The 20,132-nt window shown below is 41.6% G+C and overlaps 1 protein-coding gene across 3 annotated transcripts in view; it reads right to left on the bottom strand.

The window, feature by feature from the left end:
- RASGRP3 (RAS guanyl releasing protein 3) overlaps positions 1–20,132 on the bottom strand; it is a 643,233-nt gene that overhangs the window by 344,488 nt on the left and 278,613 nt on the right. Inside the window, exon 2 of one of the 3 annotated variants that reach the window (XM_086926880.1) lies at positions 8,922–9,068. The exons of the other annotated variants lie outside the window; for them this stretch is intronic. The gene's annotated coding sequence lies outside the window, so the exon portion shown is untranslated. The remainder of the gene's footprint in view (positions 1–8,921; positions 9,069–20,132) is intronic. 3 annotated transcript variants of the gene reach the window in all.

The raw sequence follows: 20,132 nt of genomic DNA, 5'->3' as shown, positions 1-20,132 counted from the left end.
TTATCATGTAGATCACACCTATATTTAACCAGGAGAAGCTTGCAATAGATTACACCCAGTCTGCGGTAAGAAGCATATATTATAGAGATATTCTTTTCCTTTCATGATAGTGCATCAATAGTAACAAGATTCCTTTTTCTTTCTTTTCCCTTTTATCTAAACACAGACCCCTGACGAAGGGGTTCGCGCCCCGAAATGCATTGGGTGGACACTAAAATGTATTGATATCACAATGTATGATATATGCAATGTATATGTTGATAAATGAATATGCGCTTCTACAAATGTAACATGAATATGAATGTTATTCTGATACAAGTTAATTTGTTGATGAAAACTAAATAAATGTATTAACGTCTAAATTCAACACTAAGTAGTGCGTACTGGTGTCCTGGTTCTCAATCAGGCTAAATTTACTATATATTTCATAGTTTGCAGGCTACATACCAGCACAGCACACATACCGAACAAGCATTTCCAAACTTAGCCAACCGAGTGCAGTTGCCCTTCCAAATCCATTAGTAAGAATATCTGTGTCATGTGGAGTTTATATGTGGTGTAGGGAGGCGCAGCAAGGAGAAATGTTTTAATTTCTCCTCGTTTTTTCTTGTTTCAATGCGTGCTGTATTCTATAGCACGCATTAAAAGAGGAAAAAGCTTTTAGTGATTCTTTTTGTGCAGGAAGGTGCTCCTTCCTGCACAAAAACAATCTACCCATGGCACAGGCATCCTTGCACCATGGTTCCAAGGTGCCTGTGCCTGCACTTGGCAGCTGTTTCTGCACTAGCGCAGGGGAGAGCACAGGAATGCAACATATCATTGTAGATATGTTCTATTTCTGTGCTCTGAAAATGCCACTGCGTGGTGCAGCCAAAGGGCTTGCAGTGCCACGCTGCAGCACTTTCTTCTAGATCTGCCTCTCAGTATTCATGTTAACTTTATCCTGTAACTTAAAACAGCCACAGAGGATCTTTCCACATATATCTACTGCATCCTTCACCATTTTCTTCACCTGTGTACAAACACAGGCTATTGTGCATTTTACTACTTAGTTAAACTTACCTACCCCAAAAAAAAATGCTAGATATTTTTTTTCAGTTATTTTTTATAAAATAAATTTGAATAAATGTGATACTTTAGAATTAGAATCTGTAAAACGGAAGAAAAAATACAGTTGTTATACATAGTACTATACTTTTTAGAAAACAGAATAATTTTTATATTTCACAAATTGTTTTCTTTGCCTTTTTTGCTGTTGTCAGAATATATTGAATTTCACTAGAAACAGTGTTCATCACATAACAGCGGGCAAAAAACAACCAATCTACAAGATTGTTTAAAAAACAACTAAAATCAATCATCAATAAAATATCATAAAATACAAATAACACATATGTAAAATGCTTACTGGTAAGAACATTTTATAACTTACATTTATAAACACTGTAAATGCTGTTGCTTAAAACTATACACCGAGACAATGAGGAAGAAAAAGTCTGTAATTCAAAGAAACACTTTTCCTCAAGGCCAAATAGTATTCTTGAAATCCGTTATATAGAAATTTTGCAACAGTAATCGTATTAATACATATTAATATTTTCCTCAGAGGCCGAATTTTGTTCCTTAAACTTTGGCTTTAAAAATATTAGGTAGGAATTAGGTAATTTGCTTGGCAAACGTTGTTTAAAAACTAACTGAGCATCATTACAAAGTGTCCAGCCTTTTTCACATTTTAGATAGGCAGTGTAATGTCCAGATGTTGTGGAAGGACCATCATGGAAAATGATTGCTACTGCTACAAAAGTCCTTCCTGATATTGATAGTTGACTTGCTACAAAATGTTTTATAAAGTTTCTAATTTTCTTCCATCAGCTGTACAATGTTGCATTATTAAAATGATATATTGTCCATATCTTTGTATAAATAATGTGTCTATGTTAGTGCTACATGTATACATACCATTTTCACAATGATGTTCCAATTTATAACAAAGGCCAAAAAAGGTTTTCAATTTGTATACCTTCATTTTCCAATATGGTTAGCATATACATTAGAAATTCCTGAGCATCTTGTTGTATATTTTGCGTAAATTGTGTAGAACCAGAACATACATCCAAAAGATTACAAATATCACAAACACTTTGAGGCCCATTAGGATGGCGGGCGGATCGCCCCCGTCAGGCCGGCGGTAGCCACCGCCCGCCTGGTGGGGGCGATCCGCCTGCTATCCTTGTCGGAATGACCCCTGCCATATTAGTATGGCTGGGGGGTCCGGGGCAGACGGAAAGACCGTCCGCCGCTTTTCCGCCCCGGTCGCCTTGTGACTGGGGCGGAAAAGGGTTTATATGTTGGCGGTGTCTATCTGACACCGCCAGCCATATTACCATGGGCATTTTCCAATGCCGCCATGGAAATGCATGCAGAGTCTACTTTGGGGGCCCGTTGCGGGCCCCCAAGAATTTCTAGGGGTGTGGGGTGCACATGGGGGTACCATGCATTTCAAAGGACAACGTCGCAGGCACTGCATGTGCCTGTCACATTGTGCTTTGAAATGCACAACATGTATTTTTTACATTGCGGCGGACGGTGCATTCAGCACCGCCGCCGCATTGTTAAAAATACAGGATGCGCCCGCCACTGCGGCGGGCGCATCCTAATTCCCCCCACGGGACCCCCGCACTTATGGCTGGCGGTCCTGTTATCTGATAGGATGGTGGGCGGACAAAGTCAGCCTGTCATCCTAATGACCCCCTTTGTATTTTACTTTTATCAGTTCTCAATTGTTCATAAACACAATGAAACAATGAACAAAATCTTTCTTCCCGATTCTCTATAATTTGCTGTTGCAAACCTTCAAGAAAAAAAACATTTGACGACTACTTTAGCATAGCAGTTGACACCTGAACTATTTTCTAACAGATAACCAACAATGTCTTCAACAGTGTCTTTTTTCTTTTTGTTTGTAATCACATCATTGTCTTGTTTTTTTCCCTTCTCTATACCTTCACTACAGATTTTCTCATATCTTCTTTTTCGACCTACTACATACACGCTTTTCAAATAGAGGATATTGACCTAATTTGGGAGCATACTCTCTTCTTAACTTATTATACTCTTTTACACAGTTTGCATCTGCAGTAACCTTTGTGTCATCAAAATCAATCAAAAACAAACTAGATAGAGTTTTGACTTGCGACAAAGCAACATATGCCATACCCTCTTTAAACACTGTATTTCCAATGTTCACCAAAGCCCTTTCTACACTTAAACCTTGAGATTTATGAATAGTCACTGCTTATGCCAGAGAAACTGGGAACGGTTTTCTACGGACATATAAATCTTTAACAAGCAAACAGCAAACTGAACAACGACCAATTTGTTTTACTTCTTCAATGTGATCAAATTTAATTTTTAAAAATTCAATACCATCTTTATTCGGATAATTAACAAAATTCACCAATTTGCCCATTGCTCCATGAACTAAACCTTTTTCTACATCCAAATTACACCTTAAAATTACCCGACAGTTTCTACATACATATAAATTCTGTTCTAAGCCAGCAGTTTTAGATATCGATTTTTCGAAGGAATACAATTTTGTTTTCAACTTTTCTGTCAAAATAATAGTGATTCCTCCGTGCTCAATTTATCAATGGCTTCCATTTTTATTATTTCTTCATTTTCCAGCTTCAAAAGTTGTTAGTTGAATATAGAACACTCATGCAGAGTTGGCATTAAGCAGATTACAGATTTGTTTTCTGCGATTTTCATATATATTTTCTCAGGAACTACATTTTCATTTGGAAACAAATTGGAAATTAATTGACCCTGCATAGCGTCTCTGTCATGTTCTATCAGTAAACCATTTCTTATATCTTGAAGAATAGTTCCATAATCAATATCATTTGCCTGTAGCATATTTGTAATGAGTTCCTTGCATTCAAAATATGACCAAATGTTTACATTTCCAACACTACCCAGAGATTTTCTGGTATCTTCATGCGCAAGTGTTTTAAATACTGGTTGTCCTTTTAAGGGAGTAAGTTGCAGTAGATCTCCAAAAATTACTATGTGTTTTCCTCCAAATAACACGTCATACTATGTTTTAAAAATTTGCTGCATTCTTAAATACACTAAAGCAAGCATTAAGTTTGAGACCTTGCTTACATCATCAATAATCAGAAGTTTTATTTTCTTCAGCACTCTTGAAACTTCACAACAATCTTCTCCACAAAGCTTGTAATATTCCAATTTGTTTTCATGCTCCACAGGTAGCATCAGTAAATGATGTAATGTAATTCCTTTAACATTGTGTGCTGCTAACCCAGTTGTTACAACACAAGCCAAATGTGATTCTGTTGTTTTCTGTAGATAACTGGTGATTACTTTCTTTTTATGAAGAAATCCATGATCAATCTGTTGTCTCACTTGCTGATATATTTCTTTCTGTTCAACGTTTAGTTGTTCTTCCAAGTTTGCTAAGTCCATTACATCTTCTTGTGCTTGATGCATTACTGTTTCCACCTCATTCATGGTGATTGCTGCTTCATTTTTATCAATTGGTTGTCCTAGTGGACCTTGACTCAGCGCAGCAGAATTTGACTGTCTTGAGAACTCTCTCTAGCAATCTCAGCTGCAATAGTAGCTTCTTGATCAATTTCATCGTTCAACATTTTCACATAATTTGCAAAAGCAGTACATTGTATGTTATCTTTACAAGCATTGAAGAAATCTTCATAGCTCTGAAAGTCTCCAAGTAATTCCAATTCCGAACGCCATGGTTTGAACAGTTGCACAAGAGCTAAATAGTAAAATTCCCTTTTACCAACAGTATCGCAACTCAGCTTACTGTGATTAATCAAATTTCCTTTAGTTTGTTTTACCAATCATCCTTCGGATCCAATCACTCCATATTTTCCATCATTGATGTTCTCAGTAGTATTCCGTTTAGAAGTGTAGTTTTGCAGCACTTCATAGAGAGACACATGTTCTCAAGATGATGACTTCTGTTTGGGTAATATGTGTCCAACATATTTGTTTTCAAAATATCTGTACTTTCTGGATCTTTTTCTGCTAAATATTCAATTTCTTGCTCAGATTTCAGTACCCGATTTCGCATTGCAGCAAGACCTAGACTCACCCAAATAATTCTCCTAGATTTGGAGTATAGACTTGCAGATGATAACCGATCTGAGCATTCATATGCTCAAATTTCGCGATGGGATAACATCTTCTAACTGAAACTGTATAATTTCTTACTTAGACTTTTTTCGGGAGAAATCTCTTCCCACATTTCTTTCAATTCCGTCTTTTCTGATTTTTTAATGTAGGACGTTACATATCGAGAAACAGCCATTAAATTGTCTGCAACATATTGAATATCCATGTTAGCATTCCACATGGACAGAATAACCGGATTGTAGTCATTTATGTATTTTGACTCTTTGCTTCTTTTTAAATTGTAGGTATTTTTGGGAGATTTTCTTGTGATGACATGTCGTATAGCTGACATAAAACTGTTCACTCTTCCTTTGGATATTACAGGACTTGGAAATCCAAACCAACATTTGGTATAAAACTTGTCCTTAGACTTGTACTTTCGTCAACAGTATTTTCCACATTGATGGCTTTAGAATCGTAAGACTTGTTGTCTTAAGTTTTTTTCTTCTGTGCTTTTGGGTACAGCACATGTGGGATATTCTTCAATAAAAGACAAAACAGTATCATCTGAATCTGTTCCAAATTTTGGGGCATCCTTGATCCATAACATCATATGTATATGAGAAGCACCTCTTGCTTGATACTCCTTTCTCCAAAAGAAATCCACAACTTCTCCAAGAGGAGAATTTTTTAATAATGGCAGAATAAAGACATCATAGCTTCAAATCTATGATTAAAATACCTGCATACATTAACAGGATCCAAAAAGCACAATTCTCCAGGTGTCTTGTATTCAATATTTTTTATATTGGAATTTGCCTCTCGAAGAAATTCAAGTAAATCATCCCAAGCGTACTCAGCACAGCTTAGGGTAAGGAACCATGTAGGAGTTCCTAAGTTCCGTTGCATACATTTCAGTTCTCCATGACGATGATACGAATATTCATTAGTACCACGCTGACATGCTATTAGATTAATCAGCTGAGATTCTAAATGATCATCCCTCTGTGGCACTTTATCCATAAAATCATTAGCAGAAACATTTTGCAGATGTACCCATGTTTTCAATATATGATTGACTGCATATAAAAGTCCTGACAAGTCACTTTCAAACAAAAGATTAAATATTTAAGAGATACATTGTCTAAATCTTGGATCTTCTGCATATAATCTTGTTGTCCGATATTCAGATGCAGGATTTTGCACAGGTCATTCATCATATCGTCCTCCTTTTCCTGTTGGAAACAACTGCGGAAAACAACGAGCTTCCAAGCTCTCTTCCCATACACTCATGGGACTTCCCTTTGCTTTTTTCAATTGAAACAACTCAATAGTTTTCCCCATCACTTATTTTGAATGAAGTGGATGTACACTGTAATGTTCATAGATTTCTTCACTTCTTGACATATCCACTTTTTCAATTTGTCCACTTGACTTGTCAGTATCTTCTGCTAAAAGTATTTCTTCTTCTCCTATATACACATTTTTATAATACTCATTGTTTTTTATTAAATACAAAGTCGCCTTCTGCACTTTCCTAACATCCACTAACTCCTGCCAGATTTTCTTACTCTTAGTAGGAACGCCAATAACTAGAATCACTAGTGGTTCATTTTCTACACACTCTACCCCAATAGTTTCAACATTTTTCTTTAAATCTAATGGTAAATATACAACTCGTCCTTTTAATCCTCTCTGTAAATCTGAAGGAGGCAATTTACCTGTTTTAGTCTCCATACGAACAATAGTCTGAAACGGGTGCGCACATTGAATAAGAATAGACTCATAGCTATTGAAATCTATCAATTATGGAGGAATAGCAACCAACTCTGGGGGGCATATTATCAAGGGGGTTTATCTCCGCTTTTTTGGCTTTAAAAGCCAAGAAAGCGGAGATAAAATTATCTCCCTATTACCTAGCTGTCGCTAACACCAGTTAGCGGCAGCTAGTAGGAGATAGCGACCATCTTGGGCCCCACTTTGCATGTCAGTGATATTTATCACTAATGACATGCAAAGTGGGCGTGCCAAGATGTTAGCGACTGGAAACAGTCGCTAACATCGCTATCTCCTATTACCAACTTTTGGAGATATTCGCGCTAAGCGCGAATATCTCCAAAAGCTAACACCTGCCCTGAGCAGTTCTTAGCCATGTTATCCAATGGGATGGTGGATAACATGGCTAAGAGCATTAGCTCGGTAATGCATGAATATCGCTGACTTTTCAGCGATATTCATGCGTTGCGGCCGATTTTTATCGCATTTGCGATAAACCTTGGTAATACCAAGGTTTACCTGCGATAAAAATCGCCGCAGGTCGGCGATAAATTTTTGTCTCTAACCAAGCAATAGCGATAATTATCGCTATTGCTTGGTAATATGCCCCTAGATTCTTATGGACAGCTCTAGAGGGCATTTTATTCTCATCTAATTTGTTATAACAATATTTACAAATACGCTGAACAGAACCCAAATCAAAACAATACGTTTTAACAATACTCTACCCACAAATAAGTTGCAAATTCCTTCCACTTATCATTATTTTCTCTTTCACTTTTTAAATACAGATCAACACTCCTAGTCTGATTTTTATAGTGAGTTCACTGACAACAAATACAAGAGTAATTTGGCCTTTCACCTGAAATCACTTTAAACTTAGCAATTTCGCCTTCAACATTTTTTGTACAACTATGTTCAACAGTCTCTTCATCATTTTCTTCTATTAATGTCTGAGTTTCTTCACTCTCTTGTTCAGGACCAAAGTAACAAAACTCAATATCATCATAAATCTTTAAAGAGCACTGTTCAACTCATTTAACTTTAGTGCTGGACTTTTTGAATAATACAATCTTCTGACTAACTTCCGCATTTGAGTATGATGTACTGCCAACATCCTGAAATGATGAAAAACACTTTGACATACTTTTCTAGAGAGACAAGCCAGAGAATGACCTTGTAAACCAGTATTTTTTCTCACTCTGCAAGGGTCTAGTCCTTGCAACATCTTAATATTTTCTTTAACACTTTTTTTTACTATATTCTCGTAAGAAATTACACAAAAGATCAATAGATTCTTGTCGTACACTACAAATACTACTGCAATCCCACATGTACACTGGGGCTTTAGCACGTCTGCCTGAACTTCATCAGCTGTCAATTTTTCTGCATTTCTGGGAACCATTTTCTCTTTGTCAAAAGGACAACCATTTCTAACCTCATAAGCTTGACCACTGATGTCAACTGCATGCAACAAATCATTGGTCTGAAAATAACTCTCTTCATTAAAGAAAGGCTCTGCACTTGAACTGTGTTTCCATTCACCCAAAAAAACATCACAAAAATTAGTTCTGTTAATTACTCTTTTCCTCTTACTTTTGGCCTTCATTGAATGGATTGGTTTATCTAGTGATCGAATTTTATTTAAAAATAAAATAAATAATTTCCGTTTTACTTCAAAAGCCTTTTCAACAATGGATTCAATATGCTTCTTCTTTTTATAAAATAGTGATCCCTTTTTATATTTCTTCAAATCTTTCAGCAAATTATGTACTACTCTATTATAAAATATTTTCTTTCGAATCTCTTTATACTGATTTTCTCTTCTTTTACCAAAAGTTGATTATTTTGATTCTACATTTGCTGTTTTCCTTTCCTATTATTTCAATTTGTTTTTCTCGTTGAAGCGTCATCACTTCTTTCAACATTTTCAACCTTTTTTTTCCATCTAGAAACATTTTTAATGAAGTTCTTAGTAATCTTACCAGAAGATTTTCTCTTTTTGGCCACATTATGCTGCTCATCCAAAACTTTTTGTTGAGTTTTCTTCAAGTAAATATTCTTTAGCTCTCTTTTTCTTTTTCGACCTCTTTCAGGCATGATAACGTTATTTTAATGATGATAAACAATATCTGTAAAAAATAAACATAAATAAAAGTATATTACTAATCTTATAAATTATACTTTTCTATTACTATGAAAACACATTCTATATAGATACTGACAAAGAAATTGTATACTTTAAATACAAATGTGAAAGTAGTTACACTATACCACATGCATAGTGCATAGAAGTTTCATGCACTCTGTGCCCTAAAGCCTTGCTCACTATATGAGTACATGCATACTAACTGAATAATTAGAATAGTACAAGAAAAGATACTAAGTGAATTCATAACTACTTGAATTTTACTTTACTGAATGGATTAAAACATAATACTGGAAGATTCACTATGGCATAGCAAGAGCAGTGACAATGTGTTTGCTGTAGTGTAGGTATACTGAATAGAAAATTGTAGGCCTGAAACACAACTGTAAAGGTGATTAGACCAGTACATGCATTGGGGCTTATTTACAAGCCTCTTGCGCCATGTTTGCGTCATTTTTAACATGGGAAAAGTGACGCAAAAGTGGCGCAAGGGGTTTGTAAATCTGCCCAATAGTGTATAGGAGTTTAAAACAGTCCATGTTCTAAAGCATCTTTTAAAAAAAAAAAAGAGAAATGTGTGGTGGGTGCATGGATCCGCCGTAAAAAAAATAAAAATGAAAAGCGGGCTCCTGTGCTTTTTTTAAAATTAGCTACCTGGGGAGGGCCAAATCCTGGGGTCTAAAATATTACATTTCATTGAGGTTCAGAGGGGCCCTGTAGCCCGGGGACCGCCATTCCTCTGTGCTACAAAATAAATGGGTAAGAGGTGTGCCGCCGCGGCTAGGGCGACTGATGCTGGATGCTGGGGATCACGGTTCAATCCCCGGCTCCGGCAGGGGTCTGCCCAGCACCATACGACTTTGGGCAATAGCTCGCTTAATCTTCTCAGCGGCCGCCAGTGCTGACATACCCCTTCGGGGATAATTTGTGCGCTATACAAGCACTGGATTTACATTTACATTTACAAATGTGTGGCAATACTCAAAGGTACTCCCCAGAAAAGTACTTAGGTAGGTCGGCCTTAAAAACCCCGTCCCGCTCCGGGAACCGCTACTCTTCAAGGCTTTGAAAAACAATGAGGAGGGTTCAAAGGTCCCTCTAAGACCCGCTTATCACCACCCTCCAAGGCTTTTTATATTGTAGGAGAGAGGCCGCGTGGCCCCCATTCTGGAGCAGTCGAAAACCTTGGGGAACACCACCCCCCAGGGATGGCTCCTACTGTGTTGCGTACCGCCGGGACACTATCACTGCTGTTTGCTATGGCAAGGCGATGTCAAGGTTCTAGCTCTGTCATAGCAAACTTGAGGGCATATTAACAAGTGCCATTTTGCTGCAATTTTTAAAAAAAAGCCAAAAATGCAGTGAAACTTTATCGCCCTATTTACTGTGTGACGATAAGATGCATTAACTCATGTTAGCAGCCGGTTTGGTAACGGCTTGCCTCGTATCTCCAATGAGTTGCAATGAATGCGTTCCCAGAGGCAAGGTACGTTTTTCTATAACAATAGAACATGGAAGAGGGGAGTACGACAATAGCGTTGTATTTACAAGGTGCACTTGAGGAATGATACCAAAACTCTTGCTAATTGCAGTTTATGCAGGATCCTAACAGCAGTCACACTTGTAATTCTAGACAAGCAACACTACTACCTGGATTTTACCAGGAAAAAACGGATTAATTATATTAAAAACAAAAACCCCACATAAAACTCTTCACAAATTACTAATGTACCTTTCAAATTGATTTGTAGATTAGGAAGAATGTCAGTAAGACACCGGATTTTCTTATACAGAATTTCTTCTGTACTGCACTACTTAGCAAAACCAAAAAATGGCAAAGTTTCCCTGTCATTCTGCACACATATACATGTAAATACCAAATCATATTGCTTCCCACATTAATACAAAATCTAACACACATTTCTATTGGTTACACATTTCAGCCCTTTCCAATTGACATAAGTTTCAACCCTATCCTCAATCTACTTACTGCCTGTTACCATGGTAACAGTACATGCAACACTAAACTAAGCACACAGGTCACAAGTTCAGCACACAATGTTGCTAATGCAAACAGCAAGTGTGCTTGACATATCAAAATATCACCTAATCTAATGTAATGTTCCATTCAAACAGTTTGTCATAACCAATAAGAAATATGCTTTAAAAAACAGAAACATGCACCCTTCGTTTCAGACTACAATGTTTTTTTAACCAGCCAATCATTTCTATTGTTTTTTCAAAACAACACCTTATCCGCCATTTTAGAAAAATCTTACTTTTCATTTACAGAGACCATCTCAGTGCATCAAGACCTCCTTGCAATATGCTTACAGTATGGATTGTGGGACACAGCTATATTTTCTGGAGCCAAAGGTACGCAGAAAATGGAGCCATTGACAAAGACCTAGGTTTACCAATCGTAGACATTAAATGGATTGGACAGAAAGGTATAAAGTGGCACCAATTGATACCATTGGTTAAATCCTTTTTACATCTCCAACACCCTGACCTCATAATTGTGCACTGTGGTGGCAATGACCTAGGCACTTTGACTGGGGTATGTCTGGAAATGCTTATGAAGGACACCTTTGGAGAATTGATGTCACTTTCCCCCAAACTGCCTTTGTCTATTCTAAAATATGCCAAAGGTAGAAATGGAACTTGTCCAATCAATTTTGTCCACAGATTGAGAAAGCTAGGAAACATGTCAATAAATCTGTTTCTGCTTTTCTCCGAGATTATAGAATGGGGTGCATTTACCACAACAATCTGCGTTTCAATATGGATGGCATCTATAGGACAGATGGTGTACATTTTACAGATGAGGGTAACAGAGTCTTCCTCTTGAACTTTAGACTCTGCATAGGTACTGTTGGACTTGGCCCTTTTTGCAGGGTCATCCCTGAACTTTTTGCCTTCCTCCTATATTTTTTGTGACCTGTTGTTGGCTATTTTATGACTCTGGGCACTTTATCACTGCTGATCAGTGCTAAAGTGCATATGCTCTCCCTACTGTAAATTAATGTGTGTATTGATTAGTGGTTCCATGATTGGATGTTTGGTTTACTTGTGAGACCCTAGTAAAGTGCACTGAGTGTGCCCAGGGCGTGTAAATCCAAATGCTGCTAGTGGGCTTGCAGCACTGGATGTAAAACATGTCTAAGGTCTGCCATTGCAGAGCCTGCGGGCAGTCTGGTACGGTCATGCTGACTGGGCAAGTGCACCAACTTGCCAGTCCCTAAACCTTCCCTTTTCTTCATATTAGTCACCCCTATGGTAGGCCCAAGGGCAGGGTGCATTGTAAGTATAAGGTAAGACAAGCCCTGATGTGTGTGGCATGTCCTAATAGTGAATAACAGCCATTTTTGTTTTTCACTATTGCAAGGCTACTTGTTCTCCATAGGCCAGAATGGGCTGTTAGAATTATTACACTTTATAATCTTAGCAGACTCAGAGAACATGGTAGAAATTAGAGTTTAGTATGCCTGGACTCAGAATAATAAAATACATCTTCTAGGAAAGTTTATTTTATTATTCTGTGTTTGCAAATACCACTTTTAGAAAGTAGATATTTGCATGCCTAACCATTTGAGCCTGCCTCTGCAAAGTTGTGTATTCCTTGTCTGGGTTTGTGTGTGACAGGGCTGGGGAATTCCAAGAGAAAGGCTGGGGCAGCCCGGTGTTGAATAGGGAGACCTGCATCTAGATGGGAGGGAGGAGTTGCACCTGGGACCTGAATAGGACTGTGCCCGCCCCCCACAGTGCTGGCTCCACCCCCTGTGGTGCATCTGATGTCTCTGCCCTGCACACTGAAAGAAGAGAAGGAAGACTTTCAACAAAGTGCTCCAGGACTATACTTGCCTTCCACAATGCTGGCTCCACCACCTGTCGGGCGTCTGATGTGCCTGCCCTGTGCTGTAAAAGGAAAGGAGAAGTCTGGTTAACAGAGTGCTTCAGAACTGGCTTGTACTGGGCACAGGCCCCTCTCCCCTCAGAGAACAAAGGATTTTGGGGTATAAGTATTGGGACCCTGATCCCAAGAAATTAGATCACTCCTGGAACTGACAAGACAAAACCTCTGCTGAGGAGAAGGAACCTGAAGAAACTGAGAAAAGACTATTCCCAAGCTGAAGTGGTGCTTGGTGGATTGGCCTGCATTGGTTGCCTGACTGCCAAAGAGCGGAGAAAGGACTTTGTGGACTTTACCTTTAATTTTCAACTTGTGCAAAGATCTCCAAGGGCTTGGAAGAGAGCTTGCCCCCTGACCGAAGTCCCAGGACCAGTGGACTTCACCAGCCTTTGTGAATTGCTGCTGTTCCAGTGGCTACAAAGGCAGGGAGCTGTGACCGACTCTCACGACCAGCCTGGTGTCCTGTAGGCACCGCATTGAGCAACGTCCGCCTCGAACAACTTAAGCTCTGCGCTCACCGATTTGGTCTTGATGCCGTCAACGAGCCGTAGCCTGCAACCCGACTTGAAGGACACCGCAACGTGCAACGCCTCGCTACACCGAATCAAACTGGTCTGACCAACGCGGTCACTGCTGCTGATTTCGAGTCCTGTGACCGCACCGGAGTTGGGCACCGCCTCGCGCGCTTTGCGACGCACCGCCCGACTCGCACCGCTGTCTGGACTGATCGACGCCAGCTCCCGAACTCTGGCTCTGTCGCCGCACCGTAAAGCTAGAAGCACCGCAACGAGCAACATCCGCCTCGAACAACGCAAGCTCTGAGATCACCGGCTCCGTCTCGACGCCGTCAACAAGCCGTAGCCTGCACCACGACTGGAAGGACACCGTGACCTGCAACGCTTTCTTTTTCTACACCGCGATGAACCCCGGTACCGACTCGCACATCCGTGCCGGCCGCCTCAAGGAAAAGGTACTGTGACTGAGTCTGTCAACATTTGAGTGGACCTGGACCGCCGCGGTCCGCTGGATTTGATAGACTCTGTGCTCTTTTCAGCAACGCTGTAGCCGGACAAGGCTACCGACTCGCACAGAACCTTGAATTAAGCCTTTTTAACCTGAACTCTTGAAACTTAATAGTACTGTGGATTCTTTTTGACGTTTATTGGTCTTGTAATAACTCTATATAAAGTATAACTTATTTTTTATATAAACCTGTGTGGTGTCCATTTGTAGTGTTGTCACTGGGTTACTGTATGTGGTCACAACTGCTTAACTTACATCGCCTCTGAAATAAGTCTTGACTGCTCACGCCACACTGCCTAGAGGGTGAGCAGGGGTTATTTTGAGAGAGTAATTCCCTTGCCTTGACTAGAGGAGAGGGTCCCTGCTTGTCACAAGTACCTACCTGTGCCAACCAGAGACCCCCAATTCTAACATTGGAAGTCAAGCGGAAAGGATTCCGAATTTGCATTTGTGACTCATGTACAGTGATTAGTGAACACTACTTGATGAGTGCAGACCATAACGCAGCCACGTACTTCTGATACTTGTTTTGGCCAGAAATCTCCATTTTTGTTTTTAAATCATGCCTGGTTCAATCAGAATAGAAAAGGCAGCATCCATTGCATCTGTTGACTGTGATTGGGAGGAAGAGAAACAAACTAGAAAACTACACCAACACCCAGCTCAAGAGCTTCTGCAAAAAGATTACAATTTCAGTAGCTGGAATCACCAAAAAGGAGCAATACCACAGGGCGCTGAGGGCCTGGGTGAAAGCAAGGAATGCCTCTGGTGAGTTATTGAATGAGGAGGATGCAGAACAGCAGCTGTAGGGACCACTGCGTCCAGAAGGGAGGGGGGCAACCTCCCCGTTGGGTAGCAGTGTTTCTGCCTGAGGCCTATCCCCAGAAGAGTTGGCAGACAGGAAAGAAAACAAGATGCACGAGATGGAGATGGCCAAGCTCAAATTGAATAGGCAACTGAAGCTAGAAAGCAAGAAAATGGCTCTAGAAGTGGAGCTAGAGAGCAGGAAATTGGCTCTGGAAGAAAAGAGAATGCAAATGGAGCAAGAGTTGATAATGAGGGAGCTTGCTTTAGAGCTTTCACCAGCCTTTGTAAATTGTTGCTGTTCCCGTGGCTACGGAGGCAGGGAGCTGTGACCGACTCTCACGACCGGCCTGGTGTCCTGTAGGTACTGCATTGAGCAACGTCTACCTCGAACAACGCAAGCTCTGCGCTCACCGACTCCGTCTCAACGCCGTCAACAAGCCGTAACCTGCACGCGACTGGAAGGACACCGCAATGTGCAACGCCTCGCTACACCGAATCAAACTGGTCTGACCGACGTAGTCACTGCTGCTGATTTCGAGTCCTGTGACTGCACCAGAGTTGGGCACCACCTTGCATGCTTTGCGATGCACCGCCTGACTTGCACGGCTGTCCGGACTGAACGACGCCAGCTCCCGCACTCCGGCTCTGTCGCCGCACCATAAAGCTGGAAGCACCGCAACGAGCAATATCCGCCTCGAACAACCCAAGCTCTGAGCTCACTGACTCTGTCTCGATGCCATCAACGAGCCGTAGCCTGCACCACGTCTGGAAGGACACCGTGACCTGCAAAGCTTTCTTTTTCTACACCACGACGAACCCCGGAACCGGCTCGCACATCGGTGCCGGCCGCCGCAAGGAAAAGGTACTGTGACTGAGTCTGTCGACATTTGAGTGGGCCCGGACCACCATGGTCCGCTGGATTTGTTGGACTCTGTGCTCTTTTCAGCAAAGCTGTAGCCGGACAAGGCTACTGACTAGCACAGAACCTTGAATAAAGCCTTTTTAACCTGAACTCTTGAAACTTAATAGTACTGTGGATTCTTTTAGTCGTTTATTGGTCTTGTAATAACTCTATATATAGCATAACTCATTTTTTATATAAAGCCTGTGTGGTGTCCATTTGTAGTGTTGTCACTGGGTTACTGTATGTGGTCACAACTGCTTAACTTACATCGCCTCTGAAATAAGCCTTGACTGCTCGCGCCACGCCGCCTAGAGGGTGAGCAGGGGTTATTTTGAGAGAGTTATTCCCTTGCCCTGACTAGAGGAGAGGGTCCCTGCTTGTCACAAGTACCTGCCTGTGCCAACCAGAGACCCCCAATTCTAACAGGTACTTACTTGTAAGTACCAAAATCGCTCAATAAACACAAGGGCTCTTTTTAGAGCCACCAAAAATCTCAGCACATAAGCTTCATGTACATATGGAAAATATTACTTTTTTAACCCTTGGAGTTGCGCACCCGACACGTTAGAGTTGTGCACCTAACGCGTGCACACCAGAGAGCCATAGCAAACAGAACTGGCGGTCCCTAGGACTGGAGGGGACTTTGAACCCCCTCATCTATTTTTAAAAAAGCCCCAGGGGGTAGCAGGCCTTTAAGTCCCCCCCAACCATCTATTTTACTGGTAGGGTGGTGGTTGAACCACCCCCACCACCCATTAATGTTTTAGCCCCGGAGGGGGGCGATCCCCGGTGCTAGGAAGCCCCTCCAGGACCCCATAAAATGTAAACATTTTGCCCCCAGAATTCGGCCCCCTGGTAGCTAATTATTAAAGCCCACGCTTCCTTTTATTTGTTTGTTTATGGCATGATCTGCACACCCTAAGCACACTTTACTGTTTTTGGAAAAAAAAAGAAAAATTGGGGTCCTGGGAGTCGTTGTTGGACCTTCTAAGCAGCTATAGTGGGTCAGGGTGTTTCTACCCTACCCCCTTTATACGTTTTCCACACTTCTTCCACTGACTTCTTCAACCTTGCTTCTACTGAGGCACAAAATGGCTACCAACAATTCCTGGTTTCAAATGTTAACAACCACTTGACAGCCAATTAGCATTCAGTGCGTGATCGGGACGGTGCGCTTAGAGAGCACACAAGATATGCAGATCCACCGAGGTCATAGATATATAATTATTTTTAATTGACATATTCTCAGGAAATACTGAACGCATTTACACCATTTAAGCAAAAGGCATGAGTCTGAACCAAGGGCTACAACTTTGCCAAATTTGGTGTAATTCCGTTCAGCCGTTTGGGCTGTAGCCGCGATGAACGGTACCTATGGAAAATTGCATGAGGAAAACACGTTTTGGGATCCCCTTTTTTCTCAGCCCCCACTTCACCAATCACCCCAAGACTCTCAGGATAGGAGCGGACTGGAGCGCCCCACCAGGTTTGGAAATTTCGCTAAGATTCGTCGACCGGCGCCAAACTTATTCCAAATAGAATGTTGCGGATTTCCTACGGAAAATAGATCCTAACTATAACTACCTACTGTAAACCGCCAATAATAGCGAATAGCGAACAATGGAAAAAAGTTGTCAGTCTAAAAAAAAAAAGGGAGATCCTAATCTTAGCTAAAATATCTGACAGCGTACCGCAGGGCAGAAGCATTAAGGTTTACCAGTTAAACATGATCCAGGTCTGATTGTGGAGAACAAACGGATTACAGAGAGATGTACATACATAGCCAACAAATGCTCTAGAGATTGGATGGTCTCAATAAATGAAACAAAAGAAGAGATTCTGGCAGTGCTTATAAAAGAGACAGAAAAACTGGAAAAGAAAATGTTCAGCAACACTACATTAAGAGATAGTAAAAGGAAATTAGAAACGGTACATTGTGAAATATCAACATTGGAGGGAGATTTGCTAAACAAAAGAAATATACAAGTTAAAAGAGAATGTAAACATCTTTTCAAAAGAGAGAGCATACCTATATACAAAACAAGATCATTACAAGATGTTTAATCAATTTGGAGCCTGGTATTGACAATCAGAGAAATGGTTTAGACCAAGAAAACTTGCAGCATCTCTGAATCCTCTATAAGCAGTAACAACTCTGATGGAGAAACAGCAGGCAAATTTAAGTACGGAACAGAGATTACTACATTTAAATGGTCAAAAAGGGTCAAATACAGGAGAAGAAGGAGGGGATGGGATTATAACTAGAATCAACTCCAGGATCCTTCAAGGAAATAGATAGCAAGGAGACAAAGGCACAGCAGAACAGATTCAAACATTTCCATTAGTTAATATCTCTAAACATAGGGGGTGATTAGTATAGCGGGTGGATTGCCACCGACAGTATGGCGGTGGCAATCCGCCCGCCAAAAGTCGCCGCCCGCATGACTTATCCCCCCGCCACATTAAGATGGCGAGGGGGACCCCGGAGGACGGGAAGATGGTCTGCCGGTTTCCCGCCCGTAGGCAATCCTAACGGGTGGAAAAGCAGAGCAATATGGTGGTGGTGCCTTGCAGGCACCGCCATCCATATTACTAGGATGGCGGAGAAATGCTTTTACATGGCGGTGACTCCGCCATGGAAAGGCATGCGTTTTTTTCTCTGGGGGCCCGTTGCGGGCCCCCAGGGTGTTGGGGTATGGGGGTGCACATGGGGGTACCTATGGTACCCCCCTGCATTTGCATGCACAAGGTGGCAGGCACCGCACGGTGCCTGCCACATTGTGCATGCAAATGTGAGACAAGCATATATTGCATTGCAGCGGGTGCTGCTCCAGCACTGCCCGCCACAATGCAATGTATGTTGGATGCCACCGCCACCGTGGCAGTGGCATTCTAATTGCCAGTGCGGGACCGCAGCACCACTGGCGGCTAGTCCCAGCACTGCTACGGTGGTGGGCGGACTTAAGTCCGCCCGCCATCCTAATAGCCCCCATAGTCTCCAAACAAAAAAGAACCATTCCAAGAGAATGTTTTACTTTCAATTCCATTGAACATATCTATACATTTGAGCTGATTGGAGATGTATTTATATGTTTTAGAAAAGTCAGATTTCAAAATCATATTGAAGTTGGAGATACAAGAGATGATGGCAATAATACCAGATTATGCCCCTGTCCCCCTAATTTTATGTCAGGACCGGAGGCTTCAGATTATGCTGTTCCTTCTTCGCTCTTTATTTTAGTATCAAAACACAGCAGCCCGGAAAAGCTTAAACAATTGCTTAAATCCCAGGACAAAGGGAAAAAGCATTAAACCGTGAAAAAGAACACTTAGATCTCGAATAAACAAACTACAAATCCCATCAGTCCATTAAGGCAGTGCACAGAATTAGTCCTTTGACAATGTCCATGACAGTTAGATAGGACGTCCATCTGGTGTCAACTTCCTCTTTCTTCGCTGCTTCGCAGCCATTTAAGTTGTTATTCCTTTTCTCTGCTTGAGTTATGTGTGTATAGCCGATTTGGTTTGTTCTTAATGCATTGTTTGGTTTGTGGGGGGGTTCTGTAGTGTTAAAGTGAAGTTATCTTTGTGCTTTTTTTTCTTTCAGAGTCCCTTTGATCGCGGGAATGTTCTTCGTTCCTCACGCGATTTTCCCGGTACTTGCGGCGCGTTTCTCCTCACACGGAGGAGCCGCGCTGGGAATGGTGACAAACCGGAGCCTTGCCCCTGCCGCCTCACCTAAACGCCGAAAAGATCTGGGTCTGTACCTTGCCCCGCATTACTTTGAACGCCCGCGGGGGTCCGTACAGCGGTTTTAACTGCGATTGACGTTTGCGGGCGATTTTGGTGCACTAATAGTGGTTTATGACCGCGTGGGGTACCTGCGTTAATTAGGCATTTTTCTAACCTTCTGTGGCAGCGCGCAGGGAGGCGGCGGTGACCCGGTCTCTGGAAGAGGGTCAGCGCGCTCAGGGGCCGGTGCTGCCTCCATCTCTGGTTTTCAACCAGTTCTGAAAACTGACGGGCCTGCGGCCTGCCCACATTTGGTGCTGTTCTTCACAGCCTTTTTCCCAGTGCCTCATTTCTGCTTGTGACCTGGTATTACAAGTCCCAGCTGTTCCCTAGGATGGAGCAGGAGGGTTATTATGAGGAGGAAGAAACTCATCAGTACATTAACGATGATGAGTTCTTCAATGCAGTGGATAGTTCAATTTACCGGTGCGTCACAGAGATAGTAGGCCCAGTGGAGGTGCGCCTGTCCACCCATATTGTGGAGGAGTGCACAAAATTGGTGCAAGCACATTTAAGGACACCTGTGAATGCCCCACCCCCTGTAGGGGACAATCTCCCAGCCCCCACAAAGGTTTGCAGGGAGGGGGATTATGTAGCAAGGCAGGGTG

Source organism: Lissotriton vulgaris, chromosome 6 (assembly GCF_964263255.1).
Source record: "Lissotriton vulgaris chromosome 6, aLisVul1.2, whole genome shotgun sequence".
Lineage (NCBI taxonomy): Eukaryota > Metazoa > Chordata > Amphibia > Caudata > Salamandridae > Lissotriton > Lissotriton vulgaris.
This window is presented reverse-complemented; position numbering and strand designations above follow the sequence as displayed.